At 30.7% G+C, this 15,691-nt stretch overlaps 1 long non-coding RNA gene across 2 annotated transcripts; it reads left to right on the top strand.

The window, feature by feature from the left end:
• Positions 1–256: 256 nt before the first annotated feature.
• On the top strand, positions 257–10,342 carry LOC128295565 (uncharacterized). Of its 2 annotated transcripts, XR_008286086.1 has the most exons (3): positions 257–334; positions 796–882; positions 10,134–10,342. It is a non-coding gene; the product is annotated as an uncharacterized LOC128295565 (long non-coding RNA). The 2 variants fall into 2 exon arrangements; XR_008286087.1 differs by lacking the exons at positions 257–334; positions 796–882 and adding an exon at positions 9,463–9,515.
• Positions 10,343–15,691: the final 5,349 nt, after the last annotated feature.

Here is a 15,691-nt window from a genome sequence, read left to right as displayed (position 1 = left end):
TCGTGATAAAATTCTATGCATAAAGTGCTTAAATTGAGGTTAGGGACTAAATCGAATAATTTGCAAAACTTGCATTCTAGAAGTTTTAGTATGAAATTATTTTGGAATATTAATTAGGAGATCTTAAATGGTAATTTGACCAATTTTAAGTTCATGGACAAAATTAGGACATGGAAGGAATTTTGAAAGTTTAGTAAGGAGGGCATTTTGGTCATTTGGTTATTAACATTAATAAAAGGTAAAAAGATGATAAAATTGTATCATCTTCTTCAAGTTACCAGCAGAACCTTACCTCTCTCCATAGCTGGGGTTTCTTCAACTTTCAAGCTTCATAGTAAGTGATTCCAAGCCCGCTTTTAATGATCTTTACGTTTTGAAGTCCCGTAGCTCGATAAAGCTTATGCTAGCAATAATTTAAGTTAGGAATCAAATTTGGAAAAATACCCATAGGTGAAATTTGTGTATTTTGATGTTTTATGATGGAATATGAGGTTTTAAATTATGTTAGACAACTTGTGCTACTTGGTTTTAAGTGAAAACGAGTAAAAGGCTTAATCGGTAAAAATACCTAATAGTCATAAGTACATGTTAGTGTGTGAATTTGATGTTGCCATAGAAGGAAAATGATCAGCATGTCATAAAACATAAGAAAATAGGATGAAGTTTAATTTACGAGCCTTGGGGCAAAAGTGCAAATATGTGAAAGTTTAGGGCAAAATGTAATTTTTCCAAAGTTTGAGTAAAGGGTTGTTTTGATAAATGTTGATATTAAATAAGCTAAATTTGCTATTATAGATCAAGAAGAGCGAAATTCGAGAGTAGATCGAGGAAAAGAAAAAGTAAAGGACTAAATTGTAAAGTTTAGTCACATTTTGTATCGAGGTAAGTTTACAGTAAATAAATGCAATATTCTTTTATTTTACATTATTATTTTCAATTTCCAGCATTTATATATTTATGTTATGAAAATATTTAAAGTCGAATTTAAGGTGAAGTGACAGAGGAAAAGTGTTAGAAAGCCCCGGTTAAACCCTAGGAATGTTAGGATATTAGGGTTGATGATGATGAACGAAATGAGCCATGTAAGTCCATATTAGAAATATGGCTTTGGAGACAGGATTGAGCCATGTAAGTCCATATTATATATGGCATTGGAGACAGAATAATTCATGTAAGTCCATGTCAAAGACATGGCATTGGCAGGATATTGATAGACAAGAACGACCCTAGTATCCTTAGTATTCCGAGTGGTTCAACGGGTCAGGATACGAGTTAAATTACAGTGAATTAACAGCAAAGGAAAAGTAGATTATACTTATGAAAAGGAAAGGTCGTAAGAAAGAAGGTAAGGGAATAAAGAAGAAGATAGAAATTGAGAAGTAAAGAAATTTATGATGTTAGATGATATTATGCATAATTATCCATTATGTTGAATGTTGTGATTTATTTGCTTGTAAGCTTACTAAGCCTAGTGCTTAATCTCTTTATTTTCTTCTTCTTATAGTACTTATCTAGTCACTCGGGATCAAAGGAAATGTCGGAGGCCGATCACACTATCAAAGAAATAACTTCGGTATAATTAGACGTTTTGTTTTGTGTATGGCATGTATAGAAACTTAGCCACTTTTGGTATAATATGAACAATGAATGATGTGTAAATACTTGCTAGTGATTAGCTAATAAAATGGCCGATGATATGCATGTTTATTAATATGTATGATTGAATGGTGATTATCACATGAAGATTATGAAAAATGTGAAAGTAACCTAAAACAGATTCAAGTAACAGCAATGACGTAACTTTGAAAAATCACTAAAATTGTATAAACATATTTTGAAGATGAATAATATATGAAATTAAATCTTATTATGTCTATTTTCTTATGGAATAAGAAAAATAGGTAAAGGTATTATATTTCATGATATATCTGAGTTTTAGTGAAACAAGGTCAGAGCGATTTTTAGAACCCCTGTTTCAACTTTGGAAATTCACCATAAATTGTACAAAACTAATTAGAAGGTATAATTTATATGGTTATAATCCTTGTTGAGTCTAGTTTTAAGAGAAACAAACGGATTAGTGATATGAATTTTGTACAGGAAGAAACATGGTTCGTAGTAACAAGAGGTTAGTGTAGTCGAGTTTTGAAACAGGGGAAACTTTAACTAATAAACTGTACTAATTGGCTAAGTCAAAAATTCTAGAAAAAAATTAGTAGATATATATATGAGTCTAGTTTCATGAAAAATTTACGGATCTTAATTTCGAGTTTTGAAACTCAAGAAATGAATTTTTAAGTAACCATGACGCAGAAAAACAGTTTATTCTGAAAATTAAAATAAGTGATTTAGAGTTGTTTAAAAGGTAAGATAAGTTTAGTAACACCTCAAGCTTGACTCGGTGATGGTTTCAGCGTGGGGCGTTACATTTATTGGTATCGAGCAGGTTTAGTCGGTTCTCAAACAGTTAGTGTGAGAAAAGTCTAGCTATACATGCCATACTTGTATTTTGATAGTATGACGACTCACGACGATTTTTAAATATTTTGTTTTATTGTAATGGATCCCGAGTGAGCTGGTGATGATGATGTAGAAAGTAATGCTACTGCTCCGTAGAAGGGTAGCGCCATCCGAGAATAGGCCGAGAATAGTTAATCGGGAGGAGTGACTCGAAGCTCTCTTCCAAGCTTTGAATGATTTGTTTGCCGAGTTCGTTAAATGCGAATCCGCAGTTAGACCTCCACCCCTCATGATTCTCGGGCTACCCATGTAGCTCAAGCTCCCCAATCACAGTGCAGTGATAAGAGAAAAGCCACCAGTTGATAGAATCAGAAACAAGGGCGAAGAGTTCCGAGCAACAAAAGATGATGATGCGAAAGAGCGAATTTTGGTTAGAAAATACTATCGAGTCTTTGATGAGTTATCTTGTACACCGAGGAATGTATGGAATATGTAGTATCACTTCTTAGAGACTCACCTACTACTGGTGGAAGACACTTGTATCGGTTGTACCAAAGGAGAGGGTCACTTGGGATTTTTTTCAGAGGAATTTCGTAAAAAGTACATCATCGAGGTTTATTGACCGAAGAGAAAGGAATTCTGAAATTGAAACAAGGTAATATGACGGATCGATGAGATTGTGCTTAAATTATCGGCAACTTAACAAGGTAATGAGAAAGAACAAGTATCCATTGCCTAGAATTGATGATCTGTTTGATCAATTGAAGGAGCTCTTGTGTTTTTCAAGATAGATTTGAGATTCGAATATTATCGGTTGTGAGTTAAAGAGTCGATGTCTTGAAGATCGCTTTCCGGACTAGGTATGGTCATTATGAGTTCCTTGTGATGCCATTTGACTTGACTAATGCTCCTGCCATTTTCATGGACTTAATGAACCGAATTTTCGACCGTACTTGGATAAGTTTGTAGTTTTGTTTATTGATGATATCTTGATTTATTCTCATGATGAGACCGAGCATGCGAGCATTTGAGAACGCTTTCTGATTCGAAAGATAATCGGTTGTATGTCAAGTTCAACAAAAGTGAGTTCTGGTTACGAGAAGTTGGTTTTCTTGGACATATTGTTTCAGGTGAAGGTATTAAGGTTGATCCGAGCAAGATTTCAGCCATTGTTGATTGGAAGCCTCCTAGAAATGTATCAAAAGTTAGAAGTTTTCTTGGTCTTGCCGGATATTATAGGCGATTTGTAGAGGGATTTTCCATGATAGCTACCCATTGAAAAGATTCTTTGAAAGGATGTCAAGTTTGAATGGACTGAGAAGTGTCAACAGAGTTTTGACAAGTTAAAAGCATTGTTGACTAAAGCTCCTGTTTTAGTGCAACTAGAACCAGGTAAGGAGTTTGTGATTTACAGTGATGCGTCCATGAATGGACTTGGTTGTGTACTTATGCAGGAAGGGAAGGTAATTGCTTATGCCTCTAGACAACTAAAGCCACATGAGAAGAACTATCCGACACATGATTTAGAGCTAGCTGCCATTGTTTTTGCGCTGAAGATTTGGAGACATCATTTTTTGTAACGCCCCCACGCCCGAAACCATCACCGGAGTCAAGCTTGAGGTGTTACTAAACTTATCTTACCTTTTAAACAACTCTAAATCACTTATTTTAATTTTCGGAATAAACTATTTTCCTGCATCATGGTTACTTAAAAATTTATTTCTCGAGTTTAAAAACTCGAAATTAAGATCCGTAAATTTTTCATAAAACTAGACTCATATATATATCTACTAATTTTTTTCTAGAATTTTTGACTTAGCCAATTAGTACAGTTTATTAGTTAAAGTTTCCCCCATTTCAAAACTCGACTGCACTGACCTCTTCTTACTACGAACCATTTTTATTCCTGTACAAAATTCATATGACTAAGTCGTTTGTTTCTCTCAAAACTAGATTCAACAAGAATTCTAACCATATAAATTATACCTTCTAATTAGTTTTGTACAATTTATGGTGAATTTCCAAAGTGGAAACAGGGGATCCAGAAATCGCTCTGACCCTGTTTCACTAAAACTCAGATATATCATAAAATATAATACTTTTACCTATTTTGCTTATTCCATAAGAAAATATACATAATAAGCTTTAATTTCATATATTATTCATCTTCAAACTATGTTTCTACAATTTTAGTGATTTTTCAAAGTTACATCATTTCTGTTACTTGAATCTGTTTTAGGTTACTTTCACATTTTCATAATTTTCATGTGATAATCATCATTCAATCATACATATTAATAAACATGTATATCATCAGCTATTTTCTTAGCTAATCACTAGCAAGTATTTACACATCATTCATTATTCATATTATACCAAAAGTAGCTAAGTTTCTATACATGCCATACCCAAAACAAAACGTCTAGTTATCTTGAGTTATTTCTTTGATAGTGTGATCGGCCTCCGACATTTCCTTCGATCCCCGAGTGACTAGATAAGTACTATAAGAAGAAGAAAATAAAAGATTAAGCACTAGGCTTAGTAAGCTTACAAGCAAATAAATCACAACATTCAACATAATGGATAATTATGCATAATATCATCTAACATCATAAATTTCTTTACTTCTCAATTTCTATCTTCTTCTTTATTCCTTACCTTCTTTCTTACCGACCTTTCCTTTTCATAAGTATAATCTACTTTTCCTTTGCTGTTAATTCACTGTAATTTAACTCGTATCCTGACCCGTTGAACCACTCGGAATACTAAGGATACTAGGTCGTTCTGTCTATCAATATCTCGCCAATGCCATGTCTTTGACATGGACTTACATGAATTATTCCTCTCCAATGCCATATATAATATGGACTTACATGGCTCAATCCTGTCTCCAAAGCCATATTTCTAATATGGACTTACATGGCTCATTTCGCTCATCTGTCAACCCTAATATCCTAACATTCCTAGGGTTCAACCGGCTTTCTAACACTTTTCCTCTGTCACTTCACCTTAAATTCGACTTTAAATATTTTCATAACATAATATATAAATGCTGAAATTGACAATAATAATGTAAAATAAAAGAATATTGCATTTATTTACTGTAAACTTACCTTGATACAAAATGTGACTAAACCTTACAATTTAGTCCTTTACTTTTCTTTTCCTCGTTCTTCTTTGGATTCTTGATCTATAATATAAAATATTTCTACTCATTAGCATTTATTTGATTTCTATTTCACTTCACAATTTATGCTGTTCAAAATTCGAAATTGCACTTTTACCCCAAAATTTACAGTTTTTACAATTTAGTCCCTGCTCAATTCACCCATCAATTGAACTAATTTTTTATAAATTAACACTTTTATTTTATCATTATAAACTATTTCACAGCCTTTGATATTCTGAATTTCAACACCAACATCTAATTCACAATTTTGCTCACAATTAGGTACTAAATACCATTTTCTATCAAAATGACTTAATAAAACAACCTTAATATGAAATTAGAACTTCAATTTCATAATAATTCATCATAAACTACCCTTACTCAGCCAGGGTAACTTCCAATTTCACCCACCAAATCAAAAACTAATGAATTAGATGATTGGACCTAATTGTAAAAGTCACAAAAACATAAAAATTACTAAGAAATAGTAAAAATTAAACTTACATGGTGCAAAAATATGAAAAACCAGCATACGAGACCTGCTACGGCATTTCTGGCTGAGAAAGATGAAGAAATGTCTAGATTTTCAATTACATCATTTTTTTAACTATTAACTTTTATGCTAATTCCAATTTTGTCCCTTGTTCACATTGTTTTCTTGCTTATTTCATACCCAAACCGTCCAGCCATTAACCTTTGGGTCTAATTGCTCTTTAAATCCATCTTTTTAAATACTTAAGCTATTTACTCACAATTTAACAAATTTTGAGCTATTTTCAGTTTAGTCCTTTTTAATTAATTAGCTATCCAAACATCAAAATTTTCTAACGAAACTTTAATACTAACTCAATGACACTTCATAAATATTTATAAAAATATTTATAGCTCGATTTTCAAATTCGAGGTCTCGATACCTCGCTTTTTGACCCGTCGACCTAATAAATTATTTTAATTCACTAATTTCACCATTTCACAAATTCTTCTAAATTCTTACTTGACTCATAAATATTAAGTTACTATCTTGTTCAATCTTATTTGTCCGATTTAGTGATCTCAAATCACCATTTTTGACACCACTGAAAATTAGGCCGTTACATTCTACCTCGGATTTGTGGTTTCGCAACCACTGTTCCGTTTAGGCCCTATTTCGGGATGTTACATTTGTACGGTGAGAAGTGCCACATATTCACTGATCACAAAAGTTTGAAATATTTGATGACTCAAAAAGATTTGAATTTGAGGCAAAGAAGATGGTTAGAGTTGATTAAAGATTATGAGCTAGTGATTGATTATCACCCAGGTAAGGCAAACGTTGTTGCTGATGCTTTGAGTAGGAAATCTTTATTTGCATTAAGAGCTTTGAACACTAGTCTAGCCTTATCAGATGATGGTTTTATCTTAGCTGAGTTGAGAGCTAAACCGATGTTTCTTGAAGAAATTTGTGAAGCTCAAAAAAAATGACAAGTGAGTTGTTAACCAAAAGAGATCGGTCTGAGTCGGATGTAGAGTCGATTTTCGGATCGATTCGACGGTTGTTTGATGTTCCGAGACAGGTATGCATACCAAGAATGATGAGCTTATTCGAAAGATTTTACAGAAGCACATAGTAGTTCTTTGTCTATTCATCCGTAGTATAAAGATGTATAATGATTTTAAAAAAAATGTCTTGGTGGGTAGGAATGAAAAGGACATTTGAGTTTATTTTAGATGTTTGATCATTAGCGGTAAAGGTCGAACATCAGGTACCTTCAGGTTTATTGCAGCCTGTGCTAGTCCCTGAGTGGAAATGGGATCGAGTTACTATGGATTTTGTGACAGGATTGCCGTTTACACCGAGAAAGAAAGATGCAGTATAGGTTGTGATTGATAAGTTAACGAAGTCGGCTCATTTTATCCCAGTTCGTATGGATTATTCACTTGACAAGTTGGCCGAGTTGTATATGTCAGAGATAGTCAAACTACACAAGGTACCATTATCGATCATTTTAGACAGAGATCCAAGATTTACTTCACGGTTTTGGAAGAAATTACAGAAGGCTTTGGGCACAAAGTTGAGTTTTAGTCTGCCTTTCCACCCTCAAACCGACGGTCGATCGAGAGAGTTATTCAGTACTTGAAGATATGCTTATATGTTGTGTACTGGAATTTCAAGGCAGTTGGGAAAAATATTTACCATTAGTAGAGTTTGCCTACAATAATAGTTATCAGTCGAGTTTGAAGATGGCACCTTATGAAGCTTTGTATGGACGTAAATGCCGCACACCTTTATATTGGACAGAGCTTAAAGAAAGCCAGATTTACGGGGTTGATCTAGTTAAAGAAATGGAAGAAAAAGTGAAAGTTATCAGAAATTGTTTAAAAGCAGCTTCAGACAGACAGAAGTCGTATGCAGATTTAAAAAGAAAAGAGATCGAATATCAAGTTGGTGCAAAGTTTTTTTGAAAGTATCCCCGTGGAAGAAAGTTCTCAGATTTGGCAAGAAAGGCAAACTATGTCCACGTTTTATTGGACCGTTTGAAGTGATTGAGAGAGTCGGACCATTAGCATATCGGTTAGCTTTACCGATTGAGTTAGAGAAGATTCATAATGTATTTCATGTGTCTATGCTACGTCGTTATCGTTCAGATCCGTCACATGTGATTTCTCAAACAGAGGTTGAGATTCAGCCAGACATGACTTACGGTGAAGAACCGGTAAAGATTCTAGCTCGAGAGGTAAAGCAATTAAGGAACAAAAGTATTGTACTTGTGAAAGTACTATGGAATAGACATGGGGTAGATGAGGCTACATGGGAACCCGAAGAGGCTATCAAAACAGTACCCATATCTCTTCACGGGTAAGATTTTTGGACGAAAATCCCTAAAGGGGGAGAAATGTAACATTCCAAAATAGGGCCTAAACTAACAAGTGGTTGCGAAACCACAAATTAGGGTAAAAAAATAAAATAAAAATATTTTATTATTATTTTGAGGTTCATGGTATGATTACATGATTGTGTGAAAATTTCGTGATAAAATTCTATGCATAAAGTGCTTAAATTGAGGTTAGGGACTAAATCGAATAATTTGCAAAACTTGCATTCTAGAAGTTTTAGTATGAAATTATTTTGGAATATTAATAGGAGATCTTAAATGGTAATTTGACCAATTTTAAGTTCATGGACAAAATTAGGACATGGAAGGAATTTTTGAAAGTTTAGTAAGGAGGGCATTTTGGTCATTTGGTTATTAACATTAATAAAAGGTAAAAAGATGATAAAATTGTATCATCTTCTTCAAGTTACCAGCAGAACCTTACCTCTCTCCATAGCTGGGGTTTCTTCAACTTTCAAGCTTCATAGTAAGTGATTCCAAGCCCGCTTTTAATGATCTTTACGTTTTGAAGTCCCTTAGCTCGATAAAGCTTATGCTAGCAATAATTTAAGTTAGGAATCAAATTTGGAAAAATACCCATAGGTGAAATTTGTGTATTTTGATGTTTTATGATGGAATATGAGGTTTTAAATTATGTTAGACAACTTGTGCTACTTGGTTTTAAGTGAAAACGAGTAAAAGGCTTAATCGGTAAAAATACCTAATAGTCATAAGTACATGTTAGTGTGTGAATTTGATGTTGCCATAGAAGGAAAAATGATCAGCATGTCATAAAACATAAGAAAATAGGATGAAGTTTAATTTACGAGCCTTGGGGCAAAAGTGCAAATATGTGAAAGTTTAGGGCAAAATGTAATTTTTCCAAAGTTTGAGTAAAGGGTTGTTTTGATAAATGTTGATATTAAATAAGCTAAATTTGCTATTATAGATCAAGAAGAGCGAAATTCGAGAGTAGATCGGGAAAAGAAAAGTAAAGGACTAAATTGTAAAGTTTAGTCACATTTTGTATCGAGGTAAGTTTACAGTAAATAAATGCAATATTCTTTTATTTTACATTATTATTTTCAATTTCAGCATTTATATATTTATGTTATGAAAATATTTAAAGTCGAATTTAAGGTGAAGTGACAGAGGAAAAGTGTTAGAAAGCCGGTTGAACCCTAGGAATGTTAGGATATTAGGGTTGATGAGATGAACGAAATGAGCCATGTAAGTCCATATTAGAAATATGGCTTTGGAGACAGGATTGAGCCATGTAAGTCCATATTATATATGGCATTGGAGAGCAGAATAATTCATGTAAGTCCATGTCAAAGACATGGCATTGGCGAGATATTGATAGACAAGAACGACCTAGTATCCTTAGTATTCCGAGTGGTTCACCGGGTCAGGATACGAGTTAAATTACAGTGAATTAACAGCAAAGGAAAAGTAGATTATACTTATGAAAAGGAAAGGTCGTAAGAAAGAAGGTAAGGGAATAAAGAAGAAGATAGAAATTGAGAAGTAAAGAAATTTATGATGTTAGATGATATTATGCATAATTATCCATTATGTTGAATGTTGTGATTTATTTGCTTGTAAGCTTACTAAGCCTAGTGCTTAATCTCTTTATTTTCTTCTTCTTATAGTACTTATCTAGTCACTCGGGGATCGAAGGAAATGTCGGAGGCCGATCACACTATCAAAGAAATAACTCGGTATAATTAGACGTTTTGTTTTGTGTATGGCATGTATAGAAACTTAGCCACTTTTGGTATAATATGAACAATGAATGATGTGTAAATACTTGCTAGTGATTAGCTAATAAAATGGCCGATGATATGCATGTTTATTAATATGTATGATTGAATGGTGATTATCACATGAAGATTATGAAAATGTGAAAGTAACCTAAAAACAGATTCAAGTAACAGCAATGACGTAACTTTGAAAAATCACTAAAATTGTATAAACATAGTTTGAAGATGAATAATATATGAAATTAAATCTTATTATGTCTATTTTCTTATGGAATAAGAAAAATAGGTAAAGGTATTATATTTCATGATATATCTGAGTTTTAGTGAAACAAGGTCAGAGCGATTTTAGAACCCTGTTTCAACTTTGGAAATTCACCATAAATTGTACAAAACTAATTAGAAGGTATAATTTATATGGTTATAATCCTTGTTGAGTCTAGTTTTAAGAGAAACAAACGGATTAGTGATATGAATTTTGTACAGGAAGAAACATGGTTCGTAGTAACAAGAGGTTAGTGTAGTCGAGTTTTGAAACAGGGGAAACTTTAACTAATAAACTGTACTAATTGACTAAGTCAAAAATTCTAGAAAAAAATTAGTAGATATATATATGAGTCTAGTTTCATGAAAAATTTACGGATCTTAATTTCGAGTTTTGAAACTCGAGAAATGAATTTTTAAGTAACCATGACGCAGAAAAATAGTTTATTCTGAAAATTAAAATAAGTGATTTAGAGTTGTTTAAAAGGTAAGATAAGTTTAGTAACACCTCAAGCTTGACTCCGGTGATGGTTTCGGGCGTGGGGGCGTTACATTTAATGTTATCGTCAACATATTTTTTGTTATTATCATCATGTTTTTAATATTATTATTAATACTATTAGCACAATGTTTATTACATTATTGTATTTATTATTACTGTTGTTTTATTAATTATTTCTATTAATTACTATTATTATTATTTTTTTATTATTTATATATGGTTAGCATTATTCTCATATTATTATTTTCATGTTGTCTATTATCATCATTTTTAAAAAAATCTATGTCCTTAATTCATTTATCCATTGATCTTCTCTCAAAATTTTTCAAAATAAAGGCAATGTTCGGTATTTAAAGAATTCAAAGAATCGTGCCCTAACGTACTGGGTTTCGCTTTCTTTGTTTGTCTTGAATATTCGAATATCCTCTTACCAGTTCACTCTCAAAAATTTTCAAAATAAAGGCAATGTTTGGTATTTAAAGAATTCGAAGAATCGTGCCCTAACGTACTGGGTTTCGCTTTCTTTGTTTGTTTTGAATATTCAAATATCCTCTTAAGGCTAAAATGCACATTTTAAAGGCAAGCTCACAATTGAGGGTAAAAAATGTTGTGTCCTAACGTACTGGATGTAATGTTTTACCTTGAGGTGAGATGGTCTTTAATACACATTTGACTTACCTAAATGTTTTAAAAGCCAATAAAAGGAGGATCGTTTTTTGAACTCTGCCCAAATCTTTAATTTTTGACATTAAGACACTAAATAATCAATCAAGTACCAATTTTGGGCGTGTCAAGGGTGCTAATCCTTCCTCGTACGTTACTGACTCCCGAACCGATTTTCTATTTTCGCAGACCAAAATCGTCGTTTTGAAAAATTTATTTATTTATTGAAAATGACTGTGTTTTGAGGTGATCCAATCACACCCTATTAAAAACGATTGGTGGCGACTCCCAACTTTTCGTTTTCAAAAAAATGGTTTCGACAGACATGTTAATCATATCCTAACATTTACTAAGTTCACATGGGAAAGTGTCTTAGATCAAGATTTGTTTGATATCGACTTACCAATTTTATTGCAAAATAAATATCTGAAAATTTGCATAACATAGCATACATGAGACTTTCTATTGCTCAAACATAAAAAACTTCTATACTCTATTTCTTCTGTTGTCTTAGGTTAGCCCTCTACAAAAAGATAAAAACCCAATACAAAAGGTTATGTGCCTTTTTCCAAACTGATCATAGTAAAACATTCTAATATCTTATCTATGTATGAAGCTTGTGATAAAACTATCACTTTGTTCTTTCGATCCATAAAAATTCAAATTCTCAAAGCATAGTTAACTTCACTCATATTTTTCATACTAAACTGTTAGGTTAACCATAATTTAACCGATAATATTGTCCTTACATCATTTCCAATAAGTAAAATGTCATCGACATAAATAATTAGAAAAACCACCTTTCCATCCACAATATGTTTATAAACACAAAGTTTGTCAACATTTTGCTCAAATCCAAAACTTTGATCGCTTAATCAAATCTTTGATTTAACAATTTGCAATGTTATACTCGTTTTCTTTAGTTGTATATTTGGTGAATTACACCATATAGATTTTTTTCTAGATAGTTGTTCAACATTGTTTTAACATCCATTTGTCAGATCTCGTAATAAAAAACCACCGTAATAGATTAAAAAAATTGTGGACTAACTTATGCATCACTACTATAGAGAAAATTTCCTCGTAATCGGTACTTTCTTTTATATGTGTAACTATTTGTCACAACTCTAGCCTTATAGGTCTCAACCTTTCCTTTCAGTAATTCCCCTCACTCATCTTGATGTATAGTACAAATGAAGGCGCCATCAAAGCATATATTTATCAAAATATTAAAGTTATTTAAAATTTTAAAACTTTAAATATTTTTATAAAATCATAAAGTCAAGTTTTGAGTTAGCTTGGAGACTTTAGAATCAAATTTAAAATAACTTAAAAGTAGTTCAAAAGTGATCGAATGTGCTTGGGACTCAAAATGAACCTCAAAGAGTCAAAATGACCCAAAATAATGTAAAAGCGCAAACTAGGGCAAGGGTAGAAGTACCTTTGGAGAAGTACAATAATTCTCAAGAGAAGTATCAATACAACTCCTTGGCATTGTAGCTTTTTTCTACAGGACCTTATATCACTTTAAAGGACCCTAAAGCTAAAAATAAATTCAAAAATACTCTAAATCATCTCCAAACACTACTAAAAGATATCTTAAAATTTCAACGAAACAAAAGCTTACAAATGAATCCCAAAAGAGTTTGAAATAAACTTCACAAATTCAATTCTAATGTCTTTGTGTATAGATTCAAAACCAATTACAACCAACCTTGAACTCATATGTAAACAGCTCAATTTACATGTTAATAGTTGAAATTTAATTAACTAATTATGAAGTTCAACATACAAAAAAAAAATTCAAATCTAATTACCAAAAATTATCAAATTATAAATTCAACTTACAGAATGATCTCAATCTAAATACCAAATTATGGTATTCAACTTAAATGTTAATGATATGTTGTTGCTATAATAACATTCACATAACTAAGTCCAAACATGAATCTTAGAGTGAGTTTGAATGAATAGTGTATTTACTGCAATCAAGTGTAAAAACAATAATGACAATAAAATTAAATATTATAGCAATATTATAGCGTAAAATAAAAAATAAACTAAACACGCGGCACCAAATTACCCTCCAACTTAGACTATTAAAAATCAAACATATGTTGACTTTAAAACCAAATTCACAAACAATATTTTACATAAAAAATTTTATTTATCTTATTTTTCATATTGAAAAATAATAAAAAACCTCAAGCAGTAAACTTATTTCACGTCAATTTACTACAAAAAGGAAAATTTAATAAAAGTTTGTACAGTTTCCTCATAAATTTAAATTATTTGGATTAGACATTGAGCGATAAATATATATTATAAAGCGGAAAAACCAGTCAAGCTCGATAATTATCTCCGATTGCAATTTTAATATATTTATTTGTAATAAACAATTTCATCTAACCATAGCAACTAAGCAATTAGGGGTGAGCGTTCGATTGAATCGAATCAAATCGAATGAAAAAATTTCGAGTTAATTAAGTTGACAAATCATATTTTATCATCCTAATTTGATTTGAAATTTTCTCGAACAGAGTCGAGTGAGATAGAATTCGAATCGAATCGAATATATTTGTTCGAATTAAATTTTAAAAAATAATTTTAAGTCCTTTTAACCACTGTCGTCTATCATAATAAAATTTATCCAAAATCAAATTTTTATTAACTTTCATCACCTCATAATTTATTTATTAATCTTTTATATACATGTTAGCTTCTTTATTTGCTTAGTTGTTTCAATTATCTTTAAATTATTGTCACTATGTATTTTGAAATTAAAAATATATTAAATGTAAAAATATAATTTTTAATAAAATTATTTTAAAGATAAAAGGTAAAATTTATATCAATATAAAATTTTAACACTAATATTTTATAGCATAATTAATAATTTAATAAAAGTTATTTTAAAAATAAAATGTGAAATTGATACCAATATAAAATTTTAACACGAATATTTTAAAGTATTTTATAGCATAATTAATAATTTAATTTTAATATAAATATTTAATATGACTAAACAATTCAATAAAATAAATAATATAAAATATAAAATTTAATTTAATAATATAAATAGTATATATAAATAAAATTATTATTATTTATGTTTAGTGATTTTTTATAATTTTAATTTTTATTTGAGAGTAAAGGATGAAAATTAAATATTTAGGTGTAAAATAAAAATTTTTGAGAATAAAAGTGTAAGGAAACTAAATGGGAGAGTAAAATTTTGAAAGAAAAATATTTAAAAAATTTTGAGGAAGGTGAGTTTAGGATAGATGGGAAATGAGATGGAAAGGAAGTAAAATTTTTTGGTAAAAGTGAGAATGAGTGAAAATTTTGAGGAAAAATAAAAAATAAGAGTTTTAGGAGTAAAATTTTAAGAAAAAATAAATAGAAGAGTAAAATTTTAATAAAAATAAATTTTGAGTAGATTAAAAGATTGAGATAGAAGGAGAGTAAAAGTTTTGATAAAAAGTAAAAAAAATAAAAATTTGAAAGAAAAATAAAAAATTTAAGAGTTTAAGATAAAAATATAAAATATTATAATTTAATATTTAAATTATTCAAATTTAAAAATTTAATTGATTCAAACTCAAAACTCAAAAAAATTTAAATTGATTTCAAATAACTCGAATAAATTTAACTCAAAATCTAAATATTTTTAATTTTTCTGAGTCTAATCAAATTTTACAATTTTACTCACCCTTGTAAGCAACCATGATTACTTTACCCTTTCTTCCTCGATTCAACAACATTCAAGAACGTTAAATCAAATTAGAATGAGAAAAGAAAAAAATAGATTAGTTTGTATTGGAAAAAAAATAGAACAAATCAGGATTTGTAATTAGTGTTTAATAAGAGCACTGAGAATGAAAATGACTTTTGAATTTCAAAGATTAACATAATCTCAAATAGCATGTTAAAAATATCCTCATCGTGCCAATTAAATGAAAACAAAAAAGATGAAAAGTCCAGTCTCATAAAAATGAAGATGGAAGGAAAGGAAACCTTA

The sequence above is a fragment of the Gossypium arboreum genome, chromosome 7 (assembly GCF_025698485.1).
Source record: "Gossypium arboreum isolate Shixiya-1 chromosome 7, ASM2569848v2, whole genome shotgun sequence".
Classification (NCBI taxonomy): domain Eukaryota; kingdom Viridiplantae; phylum Streptophyta; class Magnoliopsida; order Malvales; family Malvaceae; genus Gossypium; species Gossypium arboreum.
The sequence above is the reverse complement of the archived record's forward strand: the minus strand, read 5'-3'. Positions and strand labels throughout refer to the sequence as shown.